General features: G+C 48.8%; 1 protein-coding gene and 1 pseudogene across 1 annotated transcript in view; both read left to right on the top strand.

Annotated features, from left to right (window-relative positions):
- Positions 1-14,364, top strand: part of LOC136640310 (zinc finger protein 850-like) — a 196,950-nt gene that overhangs the window by 86,701 nt on the left and 95,885 nt on the right. The window lies entirely within an intron of this gene.
- LOC136641355 (zinc finger protein ZFP2-like) lies at positions 110-3,986 on the top strand (annotated as a pseudogene).

Genomic DNA, 14,364 nt, shown 5'->3' with positions numbered 1-14,364 from the left:
GTCATGCACATTGGATCAAAGAATCAAAACTTTACATATAGGCTAATGGGTTCTGAGCTGTCTGTGACAGATCAGGAGAGAGTTCTTGGGGTCCTTGTGGACAACGGCGATGGAAGTGTCGACCCAATGTGTGGCAGCAGTAAAGAAGGCTAATTCCATGCTTGGGATCATTAGGAAAGGTCTTGAGAACAAAAAAGTTAATATTATATGTGAGGCCTCACTGTGGGGGGGGAGGGCCCACCCGGCTTTCCCGAGGGGGGCCCTCTTGTGGAGGCCTCAGAACACTTCACCAGTTGAAGGGGGTTTGTGTCACCCGGTTCCCTCTCTTTGGTTTGGCAGCATTTGCCAGTCTGGAGCAGGGGCTGCTAACAGCAGATCCTCCTGCCTGCTCTTCTGACTCCCAACCGCCTTGTCATCCCTGGCCTCTAGGTTTATGTAGGGCAGATCCCTCCCCTTTGGCCCCTCCCCTTCCCTCACAGGGAGGGTACATAAAGGGCCTATCTCTGGGACTGCCCTCCCCTGGGATTACCACAGTTCCTCCCCTTCCTCTCTCTGTTTCCCTCCCGCCTCCTCTCACCTGGAGCTGCCAGGCTTGTTCCTAAGAGGGCTGGGAAGGCTGCTGCCTCTGCTCTGGTCTCTGCCTTTGGGGGGGTGGGCTGGCCCTGCCCACCTGGGTCCTGTAGCTCTGCAGGCAACTCGGGGAGGTCCAGCTGTGGGCTCCTGATGTCACAGCCAGGTGCCCTGCCCGGCAAGGGAGGCCATGGTTGGTTGGGCGAGGGAGTGCTCCCCTTCCCCCCAAGGCGGGGGAGCGAAGCGGGGGTTCAGCACGCAGTGTTCCTCTGCTGTGCCTTGCCGCCCACAGGAGTGCCCAGGCACTATGGGGAGGTGGGCCCATGATCCACCGGCTCCCTCCCTGATCCTCTGGCCAAGAAGCCTTCTCCCTGGGTATGCTGGGGACTTGTGGGAGGAGGGGAACCCCGACATTATAATGCCGTTGTACAAATCTGGAGTATTTGTACCACGCCACACCTGGAGTATTGTGTCCAGTTCTGGTCGCCATATCTCAAAAAGGATATAGTGGAGATGGAAAAGGTGCAAAGGAGAGTGGCCAAAATGATGACTGGGCTGGGGCACCTTCCCTCTGAGGAAAGGCTACAGCGATTGGGCCTCTTCAGCCTAGAAAAGATGCGCCGGGGGGGGGGGGACATGATTGAGACATACAAAATAATGCATGGGAAGGATAGAGTGGATAGAGAGATGCTCTTTACACTCTCACATAACACCAGAACCAGGGGACATCCACTAAAGTTGCGTGTTGGGAGAGTTAGGACAGACAGAAGAAAATATTTCTCTACCCAGCATGTAATTCATCTGTAATTAGTCTGTGGAACTCTTGCCACAGGAAGTAGGTATGTGCAATCTCTTGATTTTAGAGGCAGGCTGCCTCTGTTTGCCAGAAGCAGGGGAGGGCACTGGGACGCAGGTTGTGTCCATTGTCTTGTGAGCTCCCTCAGGCATTTGGTGGGCCACTGTAAGATACAGGAAGCTGGAGTAGATGGGGCGTTGGCCTGATCCAGTGGGGCTGTTCTTATGTTCTTATGACAATCCCCCCCCCCCCATTTGCATCCTAAACTTTGGGTCTGCTCTGGGATGGTTTGATTTTCTGGTGGGGGTTTTGGCAGGGACAGTGGAAAACCTGGAACAGGGAGGGCCAGCAGGGGCCCTTCAGCACTGCAGAAAACTTGGGGTGTGGAAACCATCAGCACAAGAATTCATCCCACTCCCCATAAGAAAATATGTGAAAGGGCGAAAGCTAAAAACCCAAAAAGATCAAGAACTTGGAAGGTAAATGAGCCAGAGAAATGGGAAAATAAATCTGATGCTCATCAGAATAGGGATTTCAGTGTCATCCCAGTCAATCTGCAGAAAGAAACTGGAAAGAGGAGTGAGAAATGCCCTCAATGTGCTACTACCTTCAGCAGTAAGGCAGACTTTGTAAGACATCAAAGAACACACACAGGAGAAGCCATATAAGTGCTTGGAATGCAGAAAGAGCTTCAGTCGGAGCTCACAATTAGATGTGCATCTGAGAATTCACAGAGGGGAAAAAACCTGCAAATGCTTGCAGTGTGGAAAGAGCTTCAAACAGAGCAGATACCTGACTGTGCACCAAATAACCCACACAGGGGAGAAACCATATCAGTGCTAAGAGTGTGGAAAGAGCTTCAGTGTGAACTCAAGTCTGACTCTGCATCAAAAAACCCACATAGGAGAAAAGCCATATAAATGCTTGGAGTGTGGAAAGAGCTTCTGTAACAGCAGAAATCTTACCATCCATCAAAGATGCCACAAAGGGGAGAAACCATATGAATGCTTGGAGTGTGGAAAGAGCTTCAGTTAGAGCTCACACCTGGCTGTGCATAAAGGATCCCACACAGGGGGAAAGTATATACAGTTAGTTCTTGGTATCTGCACAGTTTAAGTTCCTGGAAATCCCAGGAGGTACCCAATCCACAGATAAGGAATCATTGATCCCAATCAATCAGTTGGCACTGAATGGCTCCAACAGCAACATGTTAGAGCAGGGGTGCCCAACCCCCCGCCCGAGGGCCACTAGCAGCCCTCGCGGCCTCTCAATGCGGCCCTCAGGGAGCCCCCAGTCTCCAATGAGCCTCTGGCCCTCCGGAGATTTGTTGAAGCCCACACTGGCCCAATGCAACTTCCCTCAGCGTGAGGGCGACTGTTTGACCTCTTGTGTGAGCTGTGGGATGAGAGCTCCTTCCACTGCTTGCTCTTTCATATCTGTGATGCAGCAGTGGCAGCAAAGGAAAGGCCAGCCTTGCTTTGTGCAAGGCCTTGAGCTATTGCAAGACCTTCATTCATTCATATAAGTTCATCTTTAATATATTCATTTATGAAAACTTATGTAAATTTATTCAAATTTTCAATTTAAATTAATTCTTTCCCCCCCGGCCCCCGACACAGTGTCAGAGAGCTGATGTGGCCCTCCTGCCAAAAACTTTGGACACCCCTGTGTTAGAGGGAGGGGTCGCTTTCCTGCTAGAGCACCAGCCTGAGCACAAATCCTGAGAGGCAGGTGGCAGTCCTGCTCCCCATGGATAAACACATCCACGGGTCTCAAATCATCATGTAGAGAGAACTCACAAGGAAGGCTTGGAGTGCGGAAGGAGCTTTGTCAAAACTCTGATTAGGCAGCATATGGAGGAGAGGCCTTACTGTGGAAAAAGTGGTTGAAAGGAGTGCGAATAAAGAAGGAGCACAACCTAGGCAAGGGGGACGGGAGGAACTGAGTGGTACGGAAAATCCTGGGCCATGTCCCAAGGGGTAGGAGAGGGGGGACCGGAATGGGGGTCTGGTTTGCATGGACCCCTGAGCTCTGGCCAGCACCAATGCAACCCTCATGCCAACTCTTCCCTGGAGGTGGGAGGACCCTACAACCCATATCTGCTCTTACAGTGATATGTTGGCTGGCACCCTGGCTATCGGTTGCTGGGGTTTGGAAAACAAGCTGCCCCTTAAGACACCAGATTCTGGAGTGTAGGAGCCCCCAAGAGTGAGGTAACCCTGAGGGGTGGCATTGATGCGTGGGCCCCCCCCCCCCCGTGCATGATTTTGTTCAGGCTGTGTTTCTTCTATTGGACATTGCCAGAACGAACCCTTGTACTGAAGAACTTTCCTCATACACCTCTAGTTTCTGTGCCTGGAAGAATCTGTTTGACTGCGAGCTGCCTCGTTTGGGGGAGGAAAAGGAGGCCAGAAGAGGGTTGGGCCCATTCATGGAGGATAGATCTGTCCATGGCATCTGTGTGGGATCTCAGGGTCCAGCGACAGAATTTTTTTAGTCTCATTTTTAAACTTTGCTTTTAAATTGTATTTGTACTTTTAAATTTTTTAAGGGAATTGTTAGCTCTCATGGGATGTCAGGCAACTTACATTCCGTTAAATAAATAGATGTGTGTATTTTGTGTGTGCATCTCTGAAGGTTTATTTCATTTCTTTCCCATCTTTCCTCTAAGCTGCTCACAGCATCATTTATGGTTCTTCCCTTGCTCTTCCCTTCTGTTCCTTGCACCTCAGGGGTGGCACAAGTCCCCATTGTGACACAAGGCCCATTGGGGCCAGGGTGGCTTACCCAAGAGTTTCCCCTTACCTTTGGCGGAGCCACTTCAGGGGCCCTACCTTGTGCTGGATACGGTGCAAGCCTCCTGGCTTGCCTATTCCAGCACAAAATAGGATTGTGCTGCACGTGTAAAGTAATGCACATTGGGGCAAGAAATTCACGTGTATGACAATGGGGTCTGAGCTGTTACACACACCTTCTTTCCCAAGTGATTGTTAAGAATCCGAGATTCCGTCACTGACGCAATGCTAAACAGTCACAGACCCTTAAAAGTGTTTAGAGGCTTTATTTAAAGCTATTTACAGTTTAACTGATTCAGTTGGATACAGATGTTTACTCCTAGTTTCTCAGAGAACCACACCCAGAACCTCATATTTATAACCTGCGACAAACAAGACACCCATGTGACACTGCATGTCACTTCCACCTCCTTATTTGGGCATACTTTGACACTGGTGCATGGTTCCAGCCCTAACTAGAAAGTCATTTTTACCCTTCTAAGGAAAAGTTCATGTCCCACAACTTTGTTACACAAGACCCTGGAACTTTCCTTTTGGGAAAGCTATGACGTGCATGTTCTCTTTGTGCAGGTCACTTTGACATAATGGCTATCCTGTTTTTAAGAGAAAGACCAGCCTTCTTCTTGGCTCCTATTTCAGTTATTTTCCTTCATCTGAAGCAAAGTTAGGTTAACCCTCTAAAATCTCTATCACAAGCACATGCAGTTTAAACTAACTTTATCTTGGTTTTAGAGTTGGGCAGGCCTCCCTGATCTGCTGAAAGGTGAGAGATTTTGCTGGCTCCCAAGGAGAGGCTCCTCGGAGGTCAGTTAAATCTGGGTACTTGAAATCTGACAAAAGGATAGCTAGCAAGAATTCCTGCCTGAATGTTAAATTAAATGACAATTGCCCAACTGGGTAGTTCTTTTCAGACTCTTGACCAAGAAGTCCCCAATCTGAGCAACACACCCTGCAACACTCCCCTAGATGGCCATCACACTTTTTATGTCCTTCTGGAAGACCAGGCCAGGAAGCTCAAGATAGGACCTCCCCAAACTCCTTTGTCCTGCCCAAAATTCCTTTCTTTCCTTTGTAAAAGGTCCTATAACTTCCTGCTCTGGAAGCCCCATAAAACAAAATAGGACTTACTTCTGAGTAGACCTGGTTAGGAATGTGCCCGAAGGCCAGCTTTCTCTCCAGCAAGATGTCTTGAACCTTCGTTTTTGAACAGGGTCAGCTTTTGCTCCACTTTTCCTCCTCTGGAACCTGGAAACTTTGCAGCCCTATTTTGCTGCTCAGGAAGAACTTCACACTCAAGCCATAACCAGCAGACTAGGATGGCTGACCTTTCCTCCCCCCCTTTTGATCTCTCTCTCCACCCCCCAGAAAGATTTAGTCTCTTTACCAACTAACTCCTGCTGTCCAAATACCAGTAGTGGACCTGCCCTCTTCATGGGCAGGTCCTGCCATGGACTCTTCGCTCACAACAGGAGAGGAAACTGAACACTTTCCACATGCGCTGCCTCAGACGCATCCTCAGCATCACCTGGCAGGACTAAGTTCCAAACAACACAGTCCTGGAACATGCTGGAATCCCTAGCATGTATGCACTGCTGAAACAGAGACGCCTGTGTTGGCTCGGTTATGTTGTGAGATTGGATGATGACCGAATCCCAAAGAATCTCCTCTATGGAGAACTCATGCTAGGAAAGCACCCTACAGGTAGACCACAGCTATGATACATCTGCAAGAGGGATCTGAAGGCCTTAGGAGTAGACCTCAACAGGTAGGAAACCCTGGCCTCTGAGCGGCCCGCTTGGAGGCAGGCTGTGCAGCATGGCCTTTTCCAGTTTGAAGAGACACTTGGCCAACAGACTGAGGCAAAGAGGCAAAGAAAGAAGACCCATAGACAGGGAGACAGACCAGGGACAGACTGCACTTGCTCCCAGTGTGGAAGGGATTGTCACTCCCGAATTGGCCTTTTCAGCCACACTAGACGCTGTTCCAGAACCACCTTTCAGAGCGCGATATCATAGTCTTTCGAGACTGAAGGTTGCCAACAAGGACCTGCCCTCATGGTTACTCCGGTCAGGTCCACAACATACCTCCCTCCTCCAGTATGCCACCCCCTCCTCCCCAGGAAGCTTACTGAGACTCAGAGCCTTGCATGATGTTCCGCAGTGGTTGAGAAGCCTTCTGAGGCTTCTCCCACTGTTTTAAACAATACTTCTGGTGTCCCTATGAAACTGGAGCGGAGGAAGCCTCTGAAGGCTTCTCGCCCACTGCCAAGCACTGTGTGGAACCTCACTTGCCTGTGGTTCAGATGGGCAGGCAGGGTGGCGCGGCAGTCGGAGGTGGCAGGGGTGGGGGTGCAACGAGTGCGCAGCAGGTGCAGTGCCTGGGTCTTTTGCCCCCCTGCCCCCACCCCAGCTCCACCACTGCCAAATACAGCTATTTGCAAGTATCTCTCTTCTCTAACTGACTTGAAATTAAACGTGCCCTTTACTTGTTGTCTATGGGCCCAATCCTATCCAGCTTTCCAGGGCCGGTGCAGCCTCAAGATAAGCCAACAAACACTCCCTCACCTGGAGGACGTCTCCATGACTGCCTCCTCAATACAGGATAGTGCGCACACCTTCCTTAGGGTGAATGTGAGCATAAACTGGCATGAAGATCCCCCCTTCCTTAGGGTGAATGTGAGCATAAACTGGCATGAAGATCCTCCCCCTTCCTTAGGGTGAATGTGAGCATAACCTGGCATGAAGATCTTCCCCCTTCCTTAGGGTGAATGTGAGCAAAAACTGGCATGAAGATCCCCCCCCCTTCCTTAGGGTGAATGTGAGCATAAACTGGCATGAAGATCCCCCCCTTCCTTAGGGTGAATGTGAGCATAAACTGGCATGAAGATCCTCCCCCTTCCTTAGGGTGAATGTGAGCAAAAACTGGCATGAAGCATAAAAAAAAAATTCATCTTGTGAAGCACGGTCATTAAAATTAGTCTTGCGAGTCACCAAAAAATCGCAAAACGCAAAATGCGAGTTTTTCGTTGTGCAAGGCATTCGTCTTGCGAGGCACCACTGTATAGGGAGATAAATGTTGAAGCATCTTTTTTCTGGGTATTAGTACATGTAAATAAATAAACATATTATTCCTTTCTATATTTTTTTTTTAAAGTCTCGTAAAACTAGGTGGGTCCTGACAGAGTGTCATTTTGAAAAGTGGGTCCTGGTACTAAAAAGTTTGGGAAGCACTGTTCTAGAATGTACACAATACTGGGTTAGATTGACCAATAGTCTGACTCCATAGGCTGCAGCTTTGTATCATCACATGACAGTGTATCATGCTGGGTTTTTTTGGGACGACGACGACGACACACAATTGTGTTATCTCTATGGGAACATGAGAGCTGTAAAAGGTGGTCCTGAAGGTGGTTGGCACTTTTTTACCACAGTTGGGACACCTGTTCCTTTTGTGGCATGAAGAACGTCGGAAATTCAGAACGCTTTACTGTGTTCAACTGTGGCGAAAAACAGTGACCAGGGCTGGTGTCAGCACATGACCTCCTTTGGCAGCTATTGGGGCCTCACCTCTAATACCTGCTCTATCTCCTTGGGAAACATTGTGCCTTGCCAGCCACTGTGGCCATTGCACAGATTGCTCCCCCTTCTTATGTGGACTGTTGGTGTGGTGGGAGACATGAGAGATGAGGATAAGGACCCACTGAGCTGGGTGGAGGGCCCTCTGCAGTAGGCACCCTGCTGAGGGACCCCACCCCCACCCCGGTCAGACAGTGATGAGGGGAGCTGCACCTCCTGGTTTCATCCTATCAGGCCATTGCTAAAGGCCCAGAAACCCTGCCAGGAAAAAAGTGTGTCAGTCATGAGTAGCCTTGTGTAGGGGTGTCAGATGTAAGGCCTGTGGGCCAGATGTGGCCGCAGAAGCCATTTATCTGGCCCCCATTATATCTGGGATCTCCCATATCTTGAAAATATGAACAAGATTTGCGCATTTGCTCTTCTGTCCTTGGCAGCTAATGAGTTTCTATATGAGAATAAAATGCTTATTTCTGGCCATCATGTGCGTAATGACGTCACTTCTGCTTAATGATGTCACTTCTGTCTAAGGAAGTAACTTCTGCTTAATGACGTCACTTTCTGCTCAGTGATATCGCTTTCTGCTTAATAACGTCACTTCTGCTTAATGACGTAACTTTCTGCTTAATGACGTCAGTTCTGCTTAATGACGTCACTTTCTGCTCAGTGATGTCACTTACTGCTTAATGACGTCACTTTCTGCTCAGTGATTTCACTTTCTGCTTAATGACGTCACTTTTGCTTAATGACGTAACTTTCTGCTCAGTGATGTCACTTACTGCTTAATGACATCACTCTGCTCAATGATGTCACTTCCTGCCCCTCAGCAGGCACCATGAATGCTGACTTTGCATGAAGCAGTTTGTTGTCCCTGGACGCGCATAGAAGACAACCCAGGGCTACAAGGGGTAAAAAGAGGAGCCTAGAGAGACCAGGAAGCGCTGAATGCTGCCATCAGGGGGTCGCTTCCTTCCTCTCCCCCCTCCATGCCCTGATGGGAAGCTAGTTCAGGCCTTTTCTCAGGCGCAAGAGGCCGAAGGAGGGCTGCAGTGAACTGCCCCAGGGGTTGCCATGGAGACGGTGGAAGGAGCAGGAGGGAGGAGGCAGGTGGAGGGACCTGGGGAGTTTCAGGGTTCACAGGGCCTGCCTTTGTTGCTAGCTGCGTTGTGCCCAGGCCGCTCCGGAACCGCTCCGGTCTGCCGCTGGAGCTCCGCCAACGGCTTGGCACGGCAGAAAGCTGCACAGCTGTTGTTGTTTCTGTACCTCAAGGCCGAAGCACTATCACCCCCGGCGACAAAGAAGACTCAGAGGCAGAGGTTCTCCACCACACTCCTCCTTTACTATGTACAGATATATACAGAGTCCAAGTAGTACAAACGGTACACGATCCACTCTCCAACCAACGTAGCCTCCGGCTCACAATGCTCTGCTTCTCCCACACACTTGCTTGCCTCTGCTGGACATTTATACTTCCTGCAGCCAATCACAGCGTTGGGAATACTGCACAGTCATGCTGACTGTGCAGCTGCTGCCACACACACACACACACACACTCACATGAAATCACCTGATGCAATATCACCAGATATTGCATCAGCATGAGGCTCCCAGGATGCTGCGCAGTCCTGGTTTGGCCAAGGCTTCAGGCCTGTTACTGTGCAGCCAGCAAATTACCTGTCACCTTGGGGATCATACCGTGACAGCCTTTGAGTTGGCTTTTCTCAGGGGGTACCAGGTTTTGGGGGGACCCTTTCAAAGGGGATGAGTGAGAGCAAGGGGAGGGGCAACAGGATGGGCAGAAGGGGTGAGGAGTGGGCAACACAGGGCAGGCGGTGGCAACAGCCAGAAAGGTCTTTGGAGGCCAGGTCTGCTGGGCTTCAGGCACATGCGGTGAGTGCGGAGGCAGGTGAGGCAGAGCCTCCCTACCGGAGTCCTTTGAAAAGTGCCGCCATCCTGTGAGGTGCCCAAGAACCCACAACCCGCGCGCTCTGCAGTCACAGAGGCCTCCTCAAGGTATGGGAACATGTGTTCCCTTTCCTTGGGGCTGCATTGCAGCTGCACCGCTGCTGGAAAGTGGAATAGGATTGGCCCCCAGAGTCCAGTCAGAGTGGCAGATGTTGCAATCCTGGTTCAGCCCCTCCAGCCCTGCCAGGTCCACACCTGAGCAGCAGGAGGAGCCTCAGCCTCAGCCCCTCCTGACAAGAAGCCCAGTCCTCAGGTGGCCACAGCACTAAGAAAGCGCAGAGCATCCGCACTTCTGCCACAGGGTGTTCCTCAGGTTGACACCAGTCGCATTGCTCCCTTCGCTCAGGAAGCGAGTACTGGTTGAAGTCACTGTGTTTTCAACCAAGGAAAGCTCTCCTTTCTCCCCCCACATCCTGCATTAGGTGCTCAGACCCTCAACATCAGGGGGGAGGATTTTTACCTCAGAAACTGCAGCTGCAGTTAGAGGGTTGCTCGGCTCCTGCCTGGGCACGTTCTGCCCTCAGCTCCTCAGCTGAGGGGGCTTTCTGACTGCGCCGTGGGGCATGGAGGCAGCAGACTAGGAAGCCACGAGGCTGCTGACCAGTCGCCCTTAACTGATGCGCCAAGTCCTGACTGGGGCTGTGCTGCCCCTTCGCGCCTCAACACAGCGAGGCGGAGGGTTCAGGAGCTCCCAGGGCTCCTGTCGGCCATGCTCCTTGCTTCAGCACACTGAGGGCCAGGCAGCCTTGAAAGATATCTCCTGCCCAGCCTGTCCCTCACTCCCCAGCTTCTCCCTCCACGTCTGTTGAGGAGTGCCTTAAGGACACCATTTTATGGGTCGTGGTACAGGGTGCTGGTAGGCTTATACCATAGTCTTTCAAGACTGAAGGTTGCCAACCAAAAAAGGTTCCCTCGAGGCTTCCACACCACAACCAGCACTCATGAAGGCTCTGCTTTCCTGCATGCAGGGCAAATACCTTTCTCCAGGGCACTGGGGGAAAGGGCTGGTTCAGCTGGAGTTGGGCCTGAAGGGGTACTGGGATGCCACTGCGGCAGCGGTTTCTCCCCCAGGACAAGACTGCCCAGGCGCAGGCTGCCTTGCAGTGTCCCTGGAAGCACAAAATTTAGTGTGAGGCTTGTTGAAGGGTGTGTGGACCAGACAGTGGCTGACAACTTGGGACAGCTCATGGGATCTCAGCAGGAGGGGAGAGGATAGGATTTATGGATTAAAGAGTGGATTATATTAGAAGATGAAAGAATACTTAAACTGGAGGGACATGATCTTGAATGCGGATGTCATGCATTTGTCTGGTATGGAAAAGCAAACGAATACAAGCGATTCAATAACCATGTATTAAGGAAATCTCTAATATGGATCTGGGCTAAAATACAAAGACAGATGTATACCAAAATCCCCCAATGGGTGGTGCCGCTAGAAGTATGTACCGGGCCGAATTTATCAGAAACAACAAAAATGCTTTGATATGAAAGTTTATTGAATTTATTAGAGCCAACATAAGACCTTTATTGGCATAGATAATAGAAATACAGAACAACAAACAAACATCCAGAACACACACACACGCACAAACAATAAAATAAAACAATTATGATCATCAAATACCCCCTCCCCCCATTCACCATAATATAGCAGAAGACCCAGAATTCCGTCCTGCCAGAATCCCAGAAACAAAGTTGGCAACCTTGTCAACAGAGTCAGTTTCCTCTATGGAAAGAAGAGTTTGTAATTTAAATGAATCCTCCCAGCCCTGCATTTTGTTCAGCAGTGGAGCCAGATAGTTCTTACGAAGGGTGTCAATGCAGTGGGCAATAAAAAAATATATGATGTAATGTCTCCACACAATTCCTGTCACAGGTACATCTTCATTCTGAGTAGGGAATGCCACTAAACCTGCCCGCTAGCAGAGCTGATGGAAATGCATTGCATCACGCAAGGGAGAATGCTCTACGAGCCTGCGGGCACTGCAGATGATAAAAGAAAGAAGCTGGCTTCCCAAAACTGACTGGGATGTGCAGATGGAGAGGGGAGCAAATGGTGTTAGCTGCACAGAATAGCTCTTGATGCTCAATATAGTCCTGTAGGCTTCGCTTAAACCAATCATACCCAGGCTTGCTGTGTCTAGTCCTATCGATTTAAGCTTGGTGAGTGTATCTGCAACCTCCACAGGCAGTACTGGATCAGTCAGAAGCTGGTACATTAGCCCATACGGGGCAGCATTGAAGAGGATTGCAAGCCAAAATTTTACTGATCTCAAACAAGCCAACATTTTGAGTCTGATAAAACCCACTTCAAGACACATAGCAGAGTATGGAACACATCTGGGAAAACCCAAGATCCTCTGCAGGAAGGAGGCCTGTATGCTCTCAGTTGAATGATTCAAGGCCTTATGCCAGATTGGACAGCCATAAAGAACTTGCAAAAGTACCTTAGCCGTGAATACCTCTAAAGCAGCTGGGACATATCTGTTACCTTGGCTAAAAAAAAACCGGGAAATTGCAAGGGATGAGATTTTTGATGTTTATTGAATTTATTAGAGACAACAAAAATGCTTAGATATGAAAGTTTATTGAACAAAGATGGGCAATTAAAGACAAAAGAAGAACTGTTAAGACAGGGTGTGGAGATGGATTGGTGGACTCGCTAGCAACTTGATTCAAAATGTGGGAAAGATAAACAAGAAGGATTCTATTCAGAACAGACACCATTTGATAGAATACACTTAGAAACAAAAGAAAATTATATCAAAAGAATGTATATGTTCCTATTGGATTTTGAGATGCAAGAAGAAACAATAAAAGAATGTATGATAAAATGGGCGCAAAATATAGGCCATAATATTACATTAGAATAATGGGAACAGATTTGGAAATACAATATAAAATTTACTAGAGCAACAAATTCTAAAGAAAATGTATATAAAATGTACATGACACCAGTAAAACTGGTAAAAATGAACCAGAATATATCAAAAAATGGTTGGAAGTGTAAATGTGAAGAAGGAACATTTTATCATATGTGGTGGACATGTAATAAAATGCAAGTATATTGGAAAATGGTAAGGAATCTAATACAAGAGATAGTTGGATTTACGATACTGCTGAAACCAGTTATTTTTGCTTAATATTACCTTAGATATTATAGATGAAGAAAATGATGTGTATTTCGTTATGATATTAACTGCTGCAAGAATTTTATATGCTAGATACCAGAAGGACATTAAAATTCCAACGAAAGATGGATTAATAGATACAATAATGAATGTGGCGGAAATGGATAGACTTACAGAGATTTTGGATCAACAGCGCAAACTGACACCGATAGAGCAATGGAGACCATTCTATGCTTGGTTAAAAATGAAGTTGTAGATGTACAAGATGGGACATTTAGAAGAATGTATTGTATACATGATATATTTTATATGATATGATAGACAAATGATATTAAGAGGCTAAACCAGAAGAGGAACAAGATTAGGAGATATGTATTGATTGATTAGATATATTGATATATGACTGCCTGCACCCTCCAACAGTGTGTTTTTGTGTTGTATATTGAATTTGTGTTTGTTATGTGTTTGTTTAAATTTGTTGTTTTGTTTTTATTTTGGGGGGGGGGGGAAAGTCCCACAGGTCCAAACACCAGCATCCAACCCCCCCCCATCTTCACTGGTTCCACTTCCGCTGATGCGTCTCCACCTAAGAGGCGCAAGTCCCCATCCTCCATCATCCTCTCCGCCTTGAAGCTCTTACAGGCGCAGTCAAGAAAAGAGGCTCCCCCTACTAAAGGTAACTGGCTTCTTGAACTGGACACTACATCCTCTAAGGAGGAAGGAGAACTCTTGGTGGGGGGAGCCACTAACACAGAATAAGGTTTTGCCCACCCACAGTCCTTTCAAGGTCACAAGCAATCCTCTAGTCCCAAGGGTCAATCCAAGTTTAGATTGGTCCAAATTTAAGCCCCATCCTCCCTCATTAGGAGGTCGTGACCCCACAGGCACTGGGAGACTGGCTTGGGGGGTCCACCTGGGGGGGTCATACACCATCCTCCAGGGCATAATTTCAGAGACTTCAGGCAGCTCCCACCCTTGAGGAGGCAGGGCTTGGGCATTTCCCAGATGGCAAGGACTGACCCTGCCATAGAGACCCCACTGGAGAACAGGGAGATTTGAGCCTCCCTGCGAACTCCTCTTCTTTGCGGTCTCCATGGCAGGGTCAGTCTGCCCACCCTCACAGCCTGAAGCATATGAAAAAGAAGAAAGCAAATGCAAAGCAATGGAATGGTAGAAGATAAGGATGAAACATCCGTGACAGGTCCCCCTTAGGTTTAGTATGGTTGCACCTGGGGTACAGCATGGTCCTCATCTTTCTTGGTCCAGAATGGGGTTAGATTTAGGTCGTCAGAGTTTATCTGGATGGCCTTTTGACACACTGGACTTGAAGGATGGACATCTACTCAAGCAAGTCCAAGACAGAGGGGCCATCGTGGTCTTTGCAGTCTGGGGAATCGAGGCAGCCCCTCCCCTGAGGAAGACTTTGCAACCTAACCTGCCTGCCTGAGAGAGAGGAGCTTCCCAGATGACAAGGACTGACCCTGCCATGGAGACCACCGAGAATCCGACCACCCAGATCTCCCCAGTTTCCGCAA

Source organism: Tiliqua scincoides, chromosome 2 (genome assembly GCF_035046505.1).
Source record: "Tiliqua scincoides isolate rTilSci1 chromosome 2, rTilSci1.hap2, whole genome shotgun sequence".
Classification (NCBI taxonomy): Eukaryota; Metazoa; Chordata; class Lepidosauria; order Squamata; family Scincidae; genus Tiliqua; species Tiliqua scincoides.
This window is presented reverse-complemented; position numbering and strand designations above follow the sequence as displayed.